The sequence below is a fragment of the Acartia tonsa genome, chromosome 5 (genome assembly GCF_053477335.1).
Source record: "Acartia tonsa isolate MP-2025a chromosome 5, ASM5347733v1, whole genome shotgun sequence".
NCBI classification, from domain to species: Eukaryota; Metazoa; Arthropoda; class Copepoda; order Calanoida; family Acartiidae; genus Acartia; species Acartia tonsa.
Window position 1 is genome coordinate 2474165 of NC_137264.1, and position 11086 is coordinate 2485250.

Here is an 11086-nt window from a genome sequence, read left to right on the forward strand (position 1 = left end):
AGAGGATAGGTTATTAGGGATAAAATCATTCTTATATGATGAATTTCCCCCAGATTTAAGATTTTTTGGATAGGCCTCCAGGTTCCGGAGCTCCAGGCCTCCAGGTGGTCTATGTATGGAGACCTATCCAAAAAATCTTAAATCTGTGGGAAATTCATCATATAAGAATGATTTTATCCCTAATAACCTATCCTCTCAGTCTAAAGATGAAGCCTATACACCAGGTTTACACAAATGTGTCAGAACTTCCCCCCCCCCCCCTTATTTAGAGTCATACAATGAAATCTTGTATGGAGGGGATTTTTCATTATTTATAATCTTTTGTGTTCAGCACAATTATATTATAAAAAAAACATGTATTGTGTTTATTAAGCAACTAATTATTTATTTATAATTAAGGTTATTAAATCTTTTGTAATTTTAGCCTTTGGAGCCTTTTCTAAAACTTATAAAATACCGAGAATAAAATAAATTGTAGAATATTTTAATATTTAAGTAGGGGAAGTTTTAATTTAGAATGTTTGTGTCTAAAGCTTATAAGAGACTTCCTAGGTAAAGAAAAATAAACAATTTATAGAGCACTAACTAATTCATTGCATAATAATTTATTTTACAAAATTACCCAAGAGTTATATATCAATACATTAATATTTGTATAAGAGTTTTAAATAATGACAGTTGACCAAAATGGCATTTTTTTTACTATTACATCCAATAAGATTTTAAAATTTCGCCAACCAATGAATTCCATTTCAGGTAAGCTTTATCAAGGTCCTGGGCTGATTTTTATCTAATTTTTGTTTGTTTTAAATGTAAAACCATAACAAAATTTAGTTTAAAAGATTTTTTTTATAATAATCTAAAGGCAAAGTACATAATTTGTTAGCCAAACAAAAGGGTTAAAGCTATAGAAGAAAGTGTGAATGTTTTAATGTTGTTGTTGTTTTAAAATTTATTTCAATGAAACAAATTAAACATATTTAATATTTGGTATAATTATCATTGTGAATGTTTTAATGTTTTGTGTATATTTGTTCGCGTGTTTGTACAAGTTGAAAAAAAAATTTAGCTGCCATGTGTTATAATACAAACAAATTCATCCTATTTAGTCAAATTATTTTATTTTAGTGGCAAAGCTACTTTATAATCTAATTTGTAGTTAGTTCCTAACAGACACATTCAAATTTATTGAAATATGATTCTGCAAATTTGAGAATAGATGTAGATAAGATTTTTTTTGATTGAAAATCTTAGTTTTAAGTTACAAGCTGGATAAAAAATCAGCTCAATAAATGGATAAAAGTTTGATTGATAGATAGATAGTTAGATAAATAAATGATTGATTGATAATCATTTAAATAGATAAATAAATGCTTGTGTGTGTATGTGTGTGTGTGTCCGGAATCCATAATATTGAATTGAATCAATTGAAATTGCAATGAATGTTGTAGGGAATTCACTATTTACTGGCTACTAAATCTGCAAATACAAAACTGCTAAATAAAAGCAAAATCTGTGAAAAGTTGGAGTATTACCTAATTTCAAATCATAAAACCTTAATCTAAATGGATTAGATACATATTATACCTGTAAAGTCATATAACTGAAACAGCCACGTGTCTTTTTCAACTTTATGAAAAAAAGTAAAAAAAATATAAATAATTCAGCATATTTTAGTAACTTGTTTATGAGAACATCTAATAAAAATCAAAAAAAGAGAAAGAGATATAGAGAATGTTTTTATAGAAAGAAAAATCTATAAATTAGGGGGCGGGGTTAAGTACTAAGTAGTTCTAGTAAGTAGTAAATGTTTAAATACATTCATACACAAATAACAAAAATTTTTAGTGCAATTCAATATTTTTTACTTAAGTTCTAAACATCTATTACATACTTCTCAAGAACATTTATATAATAAGGTCTTCTTATTTTACCTAAATAAATTGAAAAGAAACTATTTTGAAAAATATGTAAAAACTCTACAAATGTTATGTTTTGTGTAAGTTCTGGAATTTAAAGGTGTAATTAAAAATTTTCTAAAGGTTTGCCCATGCTAATTATGACTTGGATTTCAGCAATGTTAAACTTATGTTTCTTTTTAAAACTAGAATGACAACATCCATATCAATAAATTCCAAGAATATACAAAACAGTTTTAACATGTATATATAAATATGTGTATTATGTAATATTATCATGTTTAATTTATCTATGATTTTTTCTAGTAAGAAGAATAAATCATTTAAAACACACAAAAAAATATGTTTATGATAATGACTTAAAAATAATGTTTTTTTAGTAATTTGAATCAATATTATATTAGGTACCTAAATAAGAACATAAAATTACTCATGTTATTGTGTAACATGTTAAAAAAAATACATTAAAACATGAATGTATATTGCCCAAAGTTACAAGCAAGGATAACAGTTAAATTATTAACTTTTTCATTAACTCAGTATCAAAGATGAGGGAAGGGGATAATCATAATGGAAAACAAAAAGTCGTCATATAGTTATGATAAAATAAGAACTTTACATTTTAATGGAATCCCTTTAAAAAGAAGGTCCTTGGGTAAGTAATCAGTACAAAAAGATTTTTTTCTTGGGGGAAGGATGGTTAGAATTGATCATAACTAAGTGTGATAGTTTAACTTCACCCTGCTAGAAACTATTTTTTGGCTCCAGTCATCTGGGGGGGGGGGGGGTGTGATAATAGGACACCTGGTAAAGGTTTTGTAATAATAGGGTTAGGATATTTCCAACTATAGATAGATAGCAGGTGTCAAATGGTCAGTCTTTAGTTGTATCTCAACTCTATTCAACACAACAATTCCGGAATCCTTATTCCTAGTCCAGTGCATGCAGTGGTGATGCTTGTAAGTAACAGTTGCACTGCCTGAAGGTACCCTACACCACTGCACCATGCTCCTAGGCCCCATGCCTGAGCATGCAGTAAGCAACCCATGTGCAATTTTAAGGCCCAGAGGAATATACAGGACACTCAACATCAATACTTATACACAACTAAACAAAACAAAAAAATCATAACAAGGTTGATAACATCCATTGCTGAGAATGATGGTGCGGGTATATCAGAATTTCTTTATAATATGGAATTAGGAAAAGGAAAAAATGATAAATGCCCCCCAATCACATTAATACCTAAGTATTAAATTATGCCTTTTGTAGCTTTATACATACAAAGAATGAAAATAATAAGTTAAAGATTGATTTCAATGCCATGTTCTTATCTTTATGAAATATGAAATAAGTTTGCTTAGTTCTATTGTAGAGAATCTACGCCACTCAAATTGAAAAGGGTAAAAAGGAAGTGGGTATAGAATAGATTGATGCTTTAACTAATTCAATTTGAAACAGCAGAGGTTTAAATTACTAAAATAATGAGTCAATGCAGTTTGGCAATTCAAGTACATTTTTAGGTGCCTGCAACTTTTAAACCAAAAATTTGTTCAACCTTTTTTGACATATTTTGTGTTAAAGCTCTTCTTTTCCCCTCAATCCCCCCCCCCCCTCCCGGCGAATATCTGAGGACGCACGCGCCCAATTTAAGCATAATGAATACTAGTTATTTCTTAATGATTTTCAGTGGTACATTTTTATGTGGCCCTCTCACTGAGTTATGTACATTTCAAAACATTAATTAAAAGCGAAGCTTTTCTATAATTAGTAGTTAGGTACGATTTAGAAAGCGTAGCAACTCTATAATCATTACCAGAATGTCCGTATGTCCATTTTAAACATGTTGAATTTTATACTTTATAACAACAAATTTTTATGTGATCTAATAATCCGATTGATCTGATTTTTGGTATACTGATTCCTGGGACAACAAAGTACAATATTATAAGCGAAACAACTCTATAATCAAGTTCTAAAAATGTAAGTATGTCCATACACATTATACTGTATCAAGCAGTTTTTCAACAATTTTACTTACAATTTTGCTTAGACATTTATACATTTATATTCTGATTATTCAGTTCTGACACTATACAAGTGGTAATGTCTGTTTGTCCTACCGTTTCAGTGCTTTGCTTTTATGGATGTTGTCATCCTTGTTAATAAGAAAGTTCCCTTAATTGGCTGGGCCTTAAAATTTTAATGAATAGTCCAGGCATATGTATGTATGTGTGTGCGTGAGTGTGTGTGTGTGTGTGTGTGTGTGTGTGTGTGTGTGTGTGTGTGTGTATGTATGTATGTATGTATGTATGTATGTATGTATGTATGTATGTATGTATGTATGTGTGTGTGTGTGTGTGTGTGTGTGTGTGTGTGTGTGTGTGTATGTACTGGTGTTAAGGGATGGTTAAATTATCACTTTAATTCTTTGTTTAACGAAGGTATAACCATTGATGGGATGGTAGGAAAGTTTATTGTGTACGTGCAACTATTTAGTATTTACTTACACACACAATATCCATCCTTAGTTTTATAACCAACAGCAAAAAAAAACATGTTTTACTTAATTAAAGAGCCAAAATGTCATCTACAATACATTTACTATAAAAGCTAAATATGAAAAAATAAAATCTGACCGTCTTCCAAGTTTTTTTGTAATTTTTGTTTCAATGAATAAACACTTTTCATCTCACAGGCCAAAAACAATATGAAAGACATACACAGACACACACAAATCCACACACAGACACACACACACACACATAAATCCACACACAGACACACACACACACACAAACAATCCTAACTCGCCTTTAGCTAACAAGTTTTGTTTTGCCTGCATTTTAATGGTGCAAAATTATGCCATGCAATTTGCATTTTCCGCAAAAACTTACAAATCATAATGATAGGGGGGCTCTGGTGGGCATGCAAATTTTCTTTCCATCACTGCCCTAGCCCCCCCCCCCCAAGAAAGGTTTGGCTATAGGGTAGGGTTAGGTTTGTGGGATGGACATTGCCTAACTTGTTGGATTTGGGCTGACAAACAAAGGGTCGCCATTCTTGGGGAATAACATGAATATATGGATTGGAGGGGTGTGTAAAAATTTGGGTCCCCTCCCCCCAAACAAAAATTTAAAATTGTAAATTTTTTAATAGTGAGGATTTTTAACAACAATTTAACCTAATTCTCTTACTCCCTGGGTACAACAAATTGGCAAATAGGCTCTTTTAATTATTTTATTGTTTTAACTGTATTTCAAGGAAGATTTCTGGCCAAATTACCAAGGTTTAGCAGCCGCCCGCAGTCGCATAATGTTGCCCTATATAAAAATAAATTTTTGAAACAACACAGCGTTATAAAATTTATAAAAATGTGTGCTGGAGCATGAATGTTTTATGTTGATAATTTAGTATATTGGGCAGGAGAATTGAAATATTGCACAATCATACCAGAAACAAAAACAAGCATGGCAATATTCAAAACTAGAGCAGATGTATTCATTACTTTTATTATTAGGATAACCAAACTAGGCCTTTATCAGTATTTTTTTTTTATCCTTTTAAATCCTTTTAGAGCATTATATTGATTTTACACATTGAAGACTAAAAGAAAGACTTCAACAGAGGTTCTATGAAAAATCAATCAATTCACCACATACACATGTATTGCTTTAAGTTGTTTCACAAGTTGCTTCGCCCCTAGCTCCCATGGATGGCCGGGGGAGGTCATTCATATAGCCTAAAACTTACCCCAAGTAAAAACTTCAAACAAAATGTTTCTCCTTTATATATAAGGAGATCTAGAAATGTAGAAATATCCGAATTGCTAATAGACATACAGACATAGTCTCAGAATAGCTTTGCTGCAAAAAAAAATGTAGCTAAAAAGATTTGTGTTGTGATTGTCTGAGGTCCTCCTACGCAAGGGGTGCTAATAGAATGATAAGCAGCCCCACAGGGCTAGGCACATGTTGTATACAAAGCTAATAAATATTAAAATTTCTTATCCTTTAAGAATAACAGGTCTATTAACATAAAAACAATGAAATTAGGGTTTGCCCTGTGTTGGAGGGGAAATGCAGTGGTGCCCAAAGTTTTATAACAGTGTTATCCTGGCTTTATAACTTTGGGTACTTTAAATGAATTTATATTGGTGTCTAAACTTTAAACAAATACTTTTAATCTTCCTTGTTTATAATCATTGGGGATGTAAAACAATTTATCGTCCTTTGTCTTGTCCCTTAAGATCTCAGAGTTTTTAAAGTCAGGTTTCAATAATCAAAAAAAATTGATAAATTCAAAATGTTTTTCAAAGAAGCTTTCTGTGGGTGCTGGGATGGTTTTAGTCTATATATCACAAATTACTTAATAGTTTGCAAATAAATCTTACAACTTATTAATTAGTTTTCCAAAAATGCTATATATTTTTGCTGGTTTTAAAAATTCATTTTAATGAAAAATATTTTAGCTAGGTATCTAATTAACCAAAATTATTTGATTTATAATACTTTTCTGGATAGTAAAATATTTTCTCGTATTCATTCGAATCCGGTGGATAGGAACCGGTTCTCATCCATACGAAAAAACTATGTTCTAGCATCGTATTATAACCAGCTTTCTACGAACATAAAGATGTACAATCATAAGATTAAAACCAGTTTTTTTGGCCCGTGCCTTCGGCACCTCGGGGCTAAAAAAACTGTTTTAATCTTTTAATTTTATATTCTATATCCGCGGAAAGCTGTTTATAATACGATGCGAGAAATAACTATTATTAGGCTTCAAATAAATTTTCTTAAAGCGAAGCATTTCAATTTTTTAAACTTTAGGTGCCATTATAGTTACAAGTTTAGTCCTTTTGGTAGATTTATGCATTTAATAAGGATTCCTGTAATAATTAGGTAGGTATTGTATATAGACAGCGAAATTGAATTTTGTCATCCTTGTTTTTAAAACTTTAATAGCACTCAAGTCCTTAATTCGGTGTATTAAAGAATTATTGAATCTAAAGCTTTAAATTGTAAATATTCATGTCAACACAATTTAACAAGGATGACAACATAACATCCATAAGAGCGAAGCTTATATCACATTCAAGGCTACAGATGCTTTAAAGAGCTGCTACACTTTATAGATAACTAGCGGCTACGCCCCTAGAAGCCTCTAGGGGCAGAAAATGGGGGAGATACACTACCCTAAAATAGTCAAAAACCTTCCCTGGACCTATAAGAAGCTTCATGGTAAAGGAGAACCATATCGGTTCAGCGGTTAGCGAGATCCTTCGCTACAGACAAAAAAAGCTTACTTGTTCATATAATAAAATACCCAATTTAGGAATCCCCATGAAATGTTTGCCTACATTTACGTTTTGTTATGTAGAAAAGCTTTGAGAGAGAGAGGCATAAGCAATTCATAGAAAAAATCTAGTTTTCCAGTTTGAAAAATCATGAATGAATTCTCAGGCAGCACAGCACAAACACACACACACACTGGGTGTGACTACAATGAGGTTAAATAAAATACGCCAAAAAAGCAACAAAAAAATGTAAAATGTTTAAAAATTCAAGAAAATTAAAAACTCGTTCATATTAATTAAAAATCATATTGTGAGATAGACAAAAATTTAGCTATACGAGTTTGCTACTCTATAAGCACACCCTATACACTGTTTAAAGAGGGTAGGGGAAGTCTGAGAGAGACAATGGGAAAGGAAAAGAGATGAAAAAGAGAGAGCATTAGACGATAAGGGGGGGGGGGATTCAGTCGATGTAACTTCCCTCCCATTCCACTCATTCCCCCCCCCTTCTCTTTTTCTGTGTCTGCTTTTGCCCCTCCCATCGCACGCCTCACTCGAGGATCAGACCTTAAAATTATTTTTTTTTTTCATGCAATGTTAACAAACTTTACTTTGCTTACTTTATTACGAAAATACAAAAAAAAAATGTTTTATAAAAAAATTCTCTATTGAGCTTGAAATAATTCTTTTAAAATAGCCATTCTGGTAAAGTAGGTTTAATCAAATTTATCAATTATGTCTTAAAAACCTACGTATTGGAATCCTTAAACTAAAGTAATAGGATGTTTGTCTGTACCGAGGGATCTCGCTAACAACTGAACCGATCGGGTTCTCCTTAACAGGGTAGATTCTTATATGTCCCCGGAAAGTTTTTAACTATTTTTTTTTAGGGATGGGAATCCGTCGAATTTTTGGGCCGGATTCGGATTCCGGATTCTGAAGGAATCCGTCAAAAAAAGTGACGGATTCTTGCGGATTCCGGATTCTTATTTTTGGCGGATTCCGGATTCGGATTCCGGATTCTAGCAGTATTTTAAAAGGCCGTCCGTTACAGAGGGATAGCTTTTTTCGTTAATTTATCACTATGTTACTTGGTTGAAGCCTTGATTTGTTTAAAGTGTTGACTTCCAGCATAACTAAAACATTTAAATCACATTAGTTTTTAAAAATTTAAGTGCTACGTATGTCCTAAAAATGTACTTGGTATTTTCTAACCTATTTAAATTAAATTTAGCCTACCAATTTAGAATCCGGAATCTGCTACAAAAAACGGATTCCGGATCCGGATTCGGATTCCAAAATTGGCCGAAAATTGGGCAGATTCCGGATTCCGGATTCGGATTCCGGATCCGGATTCCCATCACTAATTTTTTTACGTTCTCGATATTAGGAAGAGAGTTCAACGCATACATAAACGTCAAACGCAACATAGACATATTTTAATTATAAAAAAAAACATTTAAAGTGCCACTAGAGGCCTCTAGGGGCGTAGCCGCTAGTTATTTTTAAATAGTAACTAGAATAACACATCCAAAAAAGCAAAGCTCAACAAAACAAAAAGACAAACATAAAGTTACAGCACATCCAATATTTATCAATATCTAAAATTCTAAACAAAAATTCCGTGTAAATCTGTCCCAAAATTACTTAAATACAGAGGATAAATATTGACATACTCTTATATTATAAGATCTTTCTGACTCTAGATTGCAAAAATATGAAACTTTAAGTTAAAATTAAAGTAAAAACGTTATATTACTATATTTATCGAGTTTTTATTTTTCTAAAATTATGCCCAATCGTCTGAGTAAACATCAGTCAAAAAAGATAATAATATTATATAAGAAATTATTGTTAAAAACTTTAATATGTTTTTATACTTGGACTTTTGAGATAATTATATTAGTTAATTTAAAAATTGTACCCAAGTTTGAATTCGGTAGAACATTTCTGACATGCCTTAATTACCGATAATTATGACCGCCCATAAATATAGAAAAGCTTTACTTGAAAAAAAGTAGTTATATTTAAGAACCGAACTTGAGAAAATCATGAATGAATCTATGAATTTGAACGGAATTTTTTCACTCAACCGCGATAACAACTTAAAAAGCTTTCTTTCAACAAAACCTTTCTTTTATACAGCACAAAATTATAAAATATATATTGAATTAACTTTTTATTTATAATGAATAAGATAGTTAGCTTTTGAAAGAAAAATAATGAAAAAAACCCAATTATTTTGTGTACCTTTAACTAGCTTAAGTTTTCATTGCTTTTATCTATAGATAACATTAAATAATTAACAGTAGAAAATAAAATAATAAAAAATTAATAACTACCTGGTAAAAACTAATATTTTTTGTTATAATTAGATCACAATAACACTGTAAAATTCACAAAAATGAGAGATTAAGCTAACTCGCTGTGTATATGTATAAATATATTTCTCTCTCTCAATGTCTCTCTCTCTCCTCAGCAAGTGTTTCGGTTCAACTAAACTAAAATTCATTTAGGGCCGGGCAGGGATGCCAAATTGTCGCGCGCACATGGACGCCAACTTTTAGAATTGCAACAAAATATCGTTTCAGTTATGAGTAAAACTATGCAAAATTATTTTTAATTTAAAAATGAAAAAAAGTTCTAATGGATTTATAAAAATCCTTATCATATGAACTGTCTGTACTCTGTTTATATACCGAGGGATCTCGCTAACCACTGAACCGATATGGTTCTCCCTAACAATGTAGTTTCTCACAGGTACTGGGAAGGTTCATAAATATTTTGGAGGAGGGCAGCACCACCCACCCAAGAGAAATCGCCCCCAGAAAAAATATCCTTCCCCAACAAAAATTTTAAATAAAAAGTGACTAAATGAAGTATGGGGGTTGAATTTAACCCTCCACCACAACCTTACTTTTTCCATCATCTGTACAACTATCTAGAAATAAGATTTTCTCAGCTGCTTTTACAGCTAGACCTTATTTTTTTTAAAGCAAAGCTTTCCAATATTAAGGGTAGGTCCGTCCGTACGTCCGTAACGGATAGCTCTTAGCGTTAATTTAACAATATCCATAAAAACGGTAGGACAAACGAACATTAACACTTGTGTCAGAACTGAATAATCAGAATATATGTAGATATATAAGAGTCAAAGCAAAATTGTAAGTAAATTTGTTTAAAAACTGCTCGATACAGGATAATGTTTATGGACATACTTACATTTTTAGGACTTGATTATAGAGTTGCTTCGCTTACAACATTATACCTTGTTGTCCCAGGAATCAATATATCAAATTTCAGATCAATCGGATGATTAGATCACATAAAAATTTGTTGTTAAAAAAGTAAAAAAATCAACATGTTTAAAATAAACATACGGTCATTTTGGTAATGATTATAGAAAAGCTACGCTTTCTAAATCGTACCTAACTACTAAAGGAATCACCATGCAAAGATTGAAATCAATAGGACAATTCTAACATGCCTAAATTAACGAAAAAAGCTATCCGTTACGGACGTACGGACGGACCGACCCTAATTATAGAAAAGCTTCGCTTTTAAAAAGGATAGAATTCCAAACTTTAAATGATGATTCCTTTAACAGTTAGTTACGCATTAGAAAGCATAGATTCTATATAATCGTCACCAGAAATTCAGTAGATTTATAACAGAATGATTTTTAACGTTTTTTGACAACAAAATATCTTTTTTTTCTAGCCAATTCACCCAATTTTTGGAACACTGATTCCTAGGACAACAAGGAAAAATGTTATAAGCAAATTATATAGACATAAAAATAAAGAATATGTCTGCCTGTCTGTATAGTTATACGAAGGATTTCGCTGACTACTGAACCAATATTATT

At 31.4% G+C, this 11086-nt stretch overlaps 1 protein-coding gene across 2 annotated transcripts in view; it reads right to left on the reverse strand.

Moving 5' to 3' along the window:
* Nucleotides 1–9801, reverse strand: part of sty (sprouty signaling antagonist) — a 36025-nt gene extending 26224 nt beyond the window's left edge. The window contains exon 1 of one of the 2 annotated variants that reach the window (XR_013879377.1): nucleotides 9561–9719. The gene's annotated coding sequence lies outside the window, so the exon portion shown is untranslated. Of the gene's footprint in view, nucleotides 1–9560 lie in introns of both variants that reach the window. The other variant, XM_080159845.1, reaches the window with a different exon arrangement.
* Between the last annotated feature and the right edge of the window lie 1285 nt (nucleotides 9802–11086).